This window comes from Suricata suricatta, chromosome 1 (genome assembly GCF_006229205.1).
Source record: "Suricata suricatta isolate VVHF042 chromosome 1, meerkat_22Aug2017_6uvM2_HiC, whole genome shotgun sequence".
In the NCBI taxonomy this organism is placed as follows: domain Eukaryota; kingdom Metazoa; phylum Chordata; class Mammalia; order Carnivora; family Herpestidae; genus Suricata; species Suricata suricatta.
The window spans coordinates 114,260,489-114,269,285 of NC_043700.1; the positions used below are offsets into that span (position 1 = coordinate 114,260,489).

General features: G+C 36.9%; 1 pseudogene; it reads left to right on the plus strand.

The window, feature by feature from the left end:
• Positions 1-377: 377 nt before the first annotated feature.
• LOC115301525 overlaps positions 378-8,797 on the plus strand; it is a 16,089-nt pseudogene continuing 7,669 nt past the window's right edge.

Here is an 8,797-nt window from a genome sequence, read left to right on the forward strand (position 1 = left end):
AGGAGAATTGTGCTTTGGGTGGTGAGGTATTGCTGTGGTGAGATGTTCTGAAACGTGATACTGAGGGCTGCTGATTTGCGGAAGATGCGTGTGCTTTGCGGTGGCCCTAATATAATATAATAAATATAGGCGAGGTTTGGGGACAGGACAAAACTTTTCCTGCATTCTCATGATCTAGCGGGAGAGTATATTCTGTCTGCATAATGTTGTATAAAGTGACAAGTGGGAAAGATGACTCCACCATGAAGAATAATTTTAAACAATAAATAGAGCAAGAAGAGACTTGCAGCTGCGGAAGTTGAGACCAGGCCAGTTACTGTTTTGGAGGGGATGGAAGAGGAGCATGTGGAACTGAGATGAACAAGTTCAAAGGGAGCATGCCTCAAGATCATCTAGAAGCCTTCTTTAAAGCAGATTCCCTGGCCGAGGCCCCAGAGTTTCTGATTCAGTAAATGGGAGGTGGTGCAGGAGGGTTGGCGTCTCTAAGTTCTCCGGGTGAAGCTGCGGTTGCCGTCCAGGGGCACAGTTGGGAGCCTCATCCGTAGGGATTGTAAAAGGAGCCTTTTGGAGGGAACCTGGATTTGGGGAAAATCCTCCCTGCCTTGGGGCTTTTTGACAGGTGTTCCTGTGATATGCAGGCTAGAGCAGTTTTCTTTTTGTTGGCAAAGTCAGCTGTGTGCTCATGACCTGAGGGTTGGAGAATAGGGAGGGTTGGCCGCTCTCCAGAGGAAAAAAATCAACAACTTTGCACCTTTAGGGAATGTTTATTAATCCTCATTATACCAGCCATTCCCCGTGTAGTGGGATAAGGTGCTAAAGGTGTAACTCATTTCTTTAATTAGACAAACTTTTTCAGTCACAGAAGTGTTTTATTACCCTTTCTTCCTGTCTCATGCTACCCATCAGTACCACTGAACATTTTCAAGTACACAGAGATACACATACATAGATGTATAGACACACACACACACACACACACACACACACACACACACACACACACATTTTCAACCCCTTTCACCTTCAGAAGAAGATTTGGCTTCATGTAGCTACTAAGACTTCAACCTTCATTGTAGTCAAGCAAATGCAATAGAAACACGAAATTACCTTGCTTAATTTAGTTGTCCCCCACAGGATAGCTTGCCTAATAAGTACAGTTTCTTGTGCAGTTTCGGCTGACTTTGTGGATTTATTGAATCCAATTCCTCTGGCTGCTTTTCGATTTCTCTTTTCCTTGTTGATTCTGAATTAAAATTCTGTGTTAGTACTTCAGCCTGGTATTTCTGCAAACTGTGGGAGGTATGTATTTTCCTTGTGTGTTATTGTTATTATGATATTAATTATACTATGCACTCAACTGAATGTCAGCAGTGTCCCAGGAATTGTACTGAGCAAAGATTTTGACAAGGTCCCTGCTTAGGGATTATGTAAAAGCCATTCAAGTAGAATTGAATTAACATATGACTTAGGTTAGCGTGGCTGAACTTGAATATTGATAGACTCCTTGGATGAGGAGTTTGTGGGAGAGCAAAAGAAATGAATGCTAGAAATTTTAGGTTATATATTTTTTTCTGTAACATCCCATGATTGTAATAAGAACTGGGTTGCTTCTGTAGCAGAGATTTTTTTTTTGTTTATCATTTTATCTCTCAGATGTGAAATCATAGGATTCATGGACTCAGAAGGGCCCTCATGGATTCATGATGCGTGATGTCTTCATCACCTCTTTTTTTCAGACCAACTGTTCTCTGGCTTCTTCACTTTAGAATCTTTATTCTGCCTCTGTGTTACATGTGGATGAGATGTATTCTTGTATTTCATGTTTTAAAAGGTTTGAAAATTTCTCTCTTTGCCAGGGGCATTTCTCCCACCTTGTTTAAAAAAAGTTTTAATAAAGTTTATCATATGTGAGTAAAGTACATAAATGAGTGCACTGATTATAAATGCATGGGTCGGTCTATTTTTCCTCTGTGCACATCTCTGTAATACCCAGCTCAAGACACAGAATATCATTGCAACTACTGTATTGTAAATGATGGAAAATAATTGCATATGTTAAAAAAAATGAAACTTTATAAAGTAAAAAAAAATAAAAAATTTAAATTAATAAAAAAAAAAGACACAGAATATTCCCATACCACAGACTTTTCCTCACTTTTCCATCTATACTTCTCCTCCAAAGTAATCACTACTCTTACTTCTCGTGTTCTAACATCTTCAATGACATTTGCATGCTCTTGAACTTAATATAAATACCAACAAGTGGTGTATTTTGTTGTGTATTTAAAACATTTTTTAAATGTTTATTTATTTTTGAGAAAGAGCAAAAGCAGGGAAAGGACAAAGAGAGAGGAAGACACAGAACCCGAAGCAGGCTCCAGGCTCTGAGCTGTCAGTACAGAGCCCAACATAGGGCCCAAACTCATGGACTATGAGATCATGACCTGAGCCAAAGTCGGACACTTAACTGACTGAGCCACCCAGGTGCCTTGTGTTGTGTCTGGTTTCTTTTGATCACTGTAATGTCTGGGAAAATATGTGCTGCGCGTCTGTGGTTATAATCTATTTTTACTGCTGTGTAGTATTCTATTTTATGAGCACACATAATTCATTTATCTGTTTTCTTGTTATTGGGTATGCATTATTTCCAGTATGGGCTGTTATGACTAAAGCTGGTATTGGTATTTTTATATATGTATTCTGGTGGTCACATGAACTATTAATTCTTGAATTGTGAAATAAGTTCTAATTTGTAATGGCAGAATTCCAAATTATTATACTAATTTATACTCTTCCCAGCAATGTTTCCGAGTTCCATTTACTCTACGTTCTCATCATCGTTTGGTATTATAAGTTTCTGAAAATGTTAGCTATTCTTGTGAATATGTGTTAGTGTCTCATTGCTAACCTTGTTGTTGTTTTTTTAATCAATTACTGAAACTTCTAGAATAAATGAAAAATAATTCCTGAGGTTGTTTAGAAAATGTCACTTTAATCAGCTGTCAATATTTTCAAGCAATAAGAGTCATGTACACAGTAATTAACTGGGCAGTTCAGTGACAACTAGTGATAATAATAGCAAACTATTATTATCATTAGATGCTTGCTAGGTAACAAGTAATTTGCTAAAGTATTTATTTGTAGTGACTTATTTAAGGTGTCACATTTTGAATCTGACAGGACTATCATTGTTTCTAAACACTTCTTAGTTTGGGCTGGTGTTACACACTAACGAAATCCAGATGTCCTCACCGGCTCTAAATACACTTCCTTCAAACACTGAAACCCCAGTCTTTAGGGCCCAAGCATTTACTCTGAGAACAGAACCATAAACTAAACAAGATAATTTTTTTGAAACATAGCTATCAACATTTTGGTACTTTTTTTTTGATGACCATATCCTTTTGGTAAGTTATTAACTTTGTTCAAGTGCTTTCACTTAGAACTTTTTTCTGCCAAATTGTGAAAGTCGAAAGATGAGGTGTTTTTCTGTTTTAATTGCTTTTGGGGAAAGGCTGTTCTTTAGTCTCCAATGGGTGTTTGGGTCTTTTCCTGCTTAACTTTTTTCTGTGTGTTTGAGTACAGGCTGATGAGTCCAGAGACATTGCAATCTTACTTTTAAAGCGTGGTGTTTGGAAATTGAGATTTCTGTGTTGGATCAGAGGCAAACAAGACTGGAAGGAAGGTGATCTCATCTCCTTTCAAACAGTTCTGCAGTCTCTTTGTTGAAGCCTCCTGACAACTTTTGATCAAAAAGACCAAGTAGGGAAAAGCAATAGAACAACGATTGAAAGCACAATGGAATGCTTTACAGTGGCTCTCAAAACATCCTTAGCAATTGTCAGAATGACTTCTATCTGTGGTTGAACCCAAATGCTGAGGCCTGAGAAGAAAGGGAAACACTGACACAGACAAGGCAATTGCTTTAGCAGTATGTGCTGGTGACACAGCGGTGTAATATAATAAGAACCAAGACAATTCAACGGAGGAAATAACAGTCTTTTCGATAAATGTGGACAACTGGGTATCCACGTGCAAAAGAATGAAGTCGAACTCTTACTTCACAACATATTCAACAATTAACTGAAAATGGATCAAAGACCTGAATGTAAGAGCTAAAAACTATAAAGCTCTTAGAATAAACATAGATGTAAATCTTTGTGACTTTGACTCATGCAATGATTTCTTAGATTTGACACAAGAAGCGCAAGCAACCAAAATAAAAATAAATTGGACTGCATCAAATAGTAAAACTTTTGAATTTCAAAGGACTCTCTACAAAAGCGAAGACAACCTGCAGAATGGGAAAAATATTTACAAATGTATATATCTATTGTATAGATCTATATTTATAAGGGACTAGTATACAGAACATATAAAAAAACCCTTCTCAGCTCAATGACTAAAATACAAAGAACCTAATTTTACAATATGGGCAAAGGATCTGAACAGACATTTTCCAAAGAAGATACACAGATGGTCAATAAGCACATGAAAGGATGATCAGCATCATTAGTTATTAGAGAACTACAAATCAAACCCACAATAAGGTACTATTTCACACCTTTTAGAATGGCTAGAATTAAAAAGCCTAACAATAGCAGTGTTGGCAAGGATGTAGGAAAGTGGGAAGCCTCTTATACATTACCGATGGGAATATAAAATGCTACAGCCACTTTTGATAGAAGAGTTCGGCGGATCCTCAAAAAGTTAATCATAGAATTTCCATGTGACCCAGCAATTTCATTCCTGTTATATACCCAAGACAACTGAGCATATATCCATACAAAACGTCTATGTGAAGTTCATAGCAGCAATATTCATAATAACCACAAATGTCAAGCAATTGATGAATGAATTTTAAAAGTGGTAGAATTATGCAATAGAATATCATCCAGTTATAAAAATGAAAAAAAATAGTGATGTATGCTACAGCATGGATGTACTCTGAAAACATGTTAAGTGAAAGAAATCATATACAAAGACCACATTATGATTCTTCTCATATATTAAATGTCCAAAATAAGCAAATCCATAGAGACAGATAATAGATTAATGGCTGACAGAGAAGAATGGGAAGTGATTGCTAATGGATACAGCATTTTTTTTGTTTTTTTTTTTTTGTTGTTGGGGATGATGGAAGTATTCTGGAATTAAATAATAGGGATGGTTGTATAACCCTGTAAATATAAGAAAACCCACTAAATTGTACACTTTATTTATTATTTTTGAAGGAGAGAGAGAGGGAGAGAGTGAGCAGGGGTGGGGCAGAGAGAGAGGGAGACCTAGAATTTGAAGCAGGCTATAGGCTCTGAATTGTCAGCACAGAGACCAGTATGGGGCTCCAACTCACCAACTGTGAGATCATGATCTGAGCCAAAGTCAGATGCTTAACCAACTGAGTCACCCAGGCACCCCTGAATTGTACACTTTAAATGTGTAAAGTATATGATAGGTGAATTTTATCTCAATTAAAATATTGTCTAAGAAAAAATAACTAATATAAATTTGTTTATTTCTTGAATATGCAAATTCTTCATATTCTTTGTAAATCTTACATTTAATATTTTAATATTATTTATTACTGTCCAGAAATATATGACTTTGGAGTGGTTCTTCAATCTTCATATGCTTTAGTTTTCTCAATATATAATAATGAGGTGGAGTGCCTGGGTGGCTCTGTTGGTTAAGCGTCTAACTCTTGGTTTCCACTCAGGTCATGATCTCATGATTTGAGCCCCGTGTCAGACTCTGCGCTAATAGCATGAAGCCTGCTTGGGATTCTCTTTCTCTTTCTCTCTGCCTCTCTGCCTTCTCTCTCTCTCTCCTTCTCTGTTTCTCTCTTTCTCTCTCAAAATAAATAAATTAAAAAAAAATAAGTCAATATGAAAATAATGGGTCAAAATTTCAATAAGAATCTACCATTTTTCAAATATTCTATATTAAAATATTATGTTTTTATAATCTTGTAAGAAATATGAAATATTTGAAGAGCAATTTGATTCATATAAATTGTTTTGCATGAAAAAATATGTAAAATTTAAAAAATTATAATGAGCAGTATGTTTAATTGACACATAGTTTTCATTTTATTTCCTTTTGTTCTTTGATGGTGAAGTAGAAAATTCAAAACACAAAATCAGTTATAAAGATTTTCTCCTGGAATATCCCTGAACAGTGTCTGTGAGGATGAATGGATAAAAAAGATGATGTGATGTGATGTGATTTGATGTGTGTGTATAATACATACATTTAAAAATATATAACAAAATAGTATTCAGCCAGGAGAAAGAAGGAAATATTGCCATTTGCAATAACATGGATGGACCTTGAAGGCACATGCTATGTGAAATAAATCAAACAGAGAAAGACAAATACTCCATGGTATCACTTATATGATAAATCTCAAAAAAACTCAAAGTCATACAAACAAAGAGTAGCAAAGTGGTTGTCACAGGCTGGGAAATGGGGGAAATAGAAAGTGGCTGGTGAAAGAATACAAACTTTCAGCTATAAATAAATAAGATCTGAGGATCTAATGTATAACATGGTGACTCCAGGTGTTAGCACTGTATCATATAATTGAAATTTGTTGAGAGAGTAAAACTTAAGTGTGGTAAGTGTACTCCCCAAAAAACAAAAACAAAAACAAAATGTTGAGTATGTGAGTTGATACATGTGTTAAGGGGATGAATACTTTCACAATGCACATGTATAGCAAATCACCATGTTATGCCCAGATTTTTAATATCGTCCCCAAAAACCAGAAACCGCCAGGGAGACCGAGTCACACATGCAAAAGCAAAGGGTTTTATTATTACTGACTTGGGCTGGCCAAGCCTAAGCTCGGGTTCACAGACTTTACCAACGTGGTGGATCCATGCTGAGAGCCCCGAACAAAGGCGGGCAGGGTTTTTATGGGTTTGGGAAGGGGGAGTTACAGGAAATTGTGACACAGGTACAGTGATCCAATTATTATTATACAATATTATTGACAGCAGGTTTAACCATTCACATTGCCTAGAGTATTTGTTACTTTTGGAGGGACCCAGTCACAACATTTAGAGTATTGACCAATTACAGAGTGGACCCAGGACCCCCACGTAGGGCATAGCTTCTATCTCTAGGCCCGCCCTTAGAAATGTTTAGAGTGTTAGCTGGCCTTTCCTGATTGGGTGTTACAAGGGTGGTCCCTCCTGCCTTGGGCAATGTGTGCCCTTCTATTGTCTAATGATTCTGAGAAACTGACACCTTGGCCTCCAAGGTCAGAGTCAGTTTGATTCAGACCTGTGTCCTTACAACCACAATGTACGTGTTTCAAACCTTACAATTTTATATGTCAGTTGTAGCTCAATAAAGCTGAGGAAAAAACCCTATTTTTGAAATGCCAAATAAATGTTTTAAATGAGAAGATTTGCTCCTGAATATTTAGCATTGAATATCACTAAATTTCATCCTTACTTTTCCTTAAGGAAAGACCTCAGTGCGAAACACTGGTTGCCTCTGTTTGCTATGGACACATTGATGGGGAGGGTAAGGTGCCAGAGGAAAGGGAAGGGGGGGTCAGGGCGAGAAGGATGGGGGTCAGTGGATAGAGGAGAGAGGAAAGGAGAGAAAAAGACCTCAAACATTTGAGCAGACATATTAAAATAAAGTGAGAGAGTCAAATGTCCCCCATCCTCTTTCTTCCAATTCCCTTCTAAATTCTAGATCAACCAGAAGTGTATTAATTATAAATATGTCCAGTGTTAAAACCAATATACTGATTTTAGTTTTATTCCTCTTTAACAATATGCTTGAAGTTTTCATTTTCTATGTGCATCTTTTAGTACACTGGGGCCTAGGTGTAAACATGGTATAACATACACTTAAGATCATTTTTTAAGACATAGAATGTTACTTGACAAGTACATTTTGGTAAAAGGTTTACTCGAGTTACATTTTTGCTTCTGTGACATACTGTTGGGCATACACATAATTTATTTGGAATCTACGTCAGAAATAAAGCCTCAGACATTTAAAGCAAAATGGGATTTGCTTTTAACCTGATTTCCAGGAATTCACTGGATGGAACTGAAACGCAAATGAAGCGAACATGAATCTAAGTGCAGGCAGGCTCCCATTTCAGATCCAGAGGATTTCTGAGGCCCAAACTTTATGTTCCAGGAGGAGAGGTTCCGGACATCCATGGGTGTGGGGGGGGGAAGGGGGCGTGTTGGATGTGCAGGTGCTGGTGCTCCAAGCAGCCGGGTGTCAGCATAAATAGCGAGCTTGCTGCAAGAAGGACAGACTTCTAGGTTTGGAGGCAAGTGAGTAGTGATTAAAACAAGATAATATCTTTCTATATTAATGATTTCCTGATTTGCAAATCAAACTGGCCTTGTGAAATTTAATTGCCGTTATTAATTACCAGTAACTTTGGAGGAAGACTTGTTATTTTCACATTTTAATAGGTTACTGCTTTGCCTGGGAAGTGAGAGTTTTGAGCTGCAAGTCTAGAACTGTTCTGTTTTGTTGCTGTAATGAGTTCCTGAGTGTGATTCATTTCCATGCAAAAGGAATGGTCCACTTATTGGAAGTTTCCTAATTTGCTTGTTAGGACACCGTCACATCTGCATTATGAGTAATCAAATATGTATCAGTATGTTTACAAGAGCATAAATTTATCAGTGTAAAACCTAATGATTCACAATAGACCCCAAATCTTCCCAGAATATACCTTTATGAAGGACATAAAAGATGTTGTTGACTTGACTTCTTTAAATACTGTGTGTGTGTGTGTGTATATATATATATA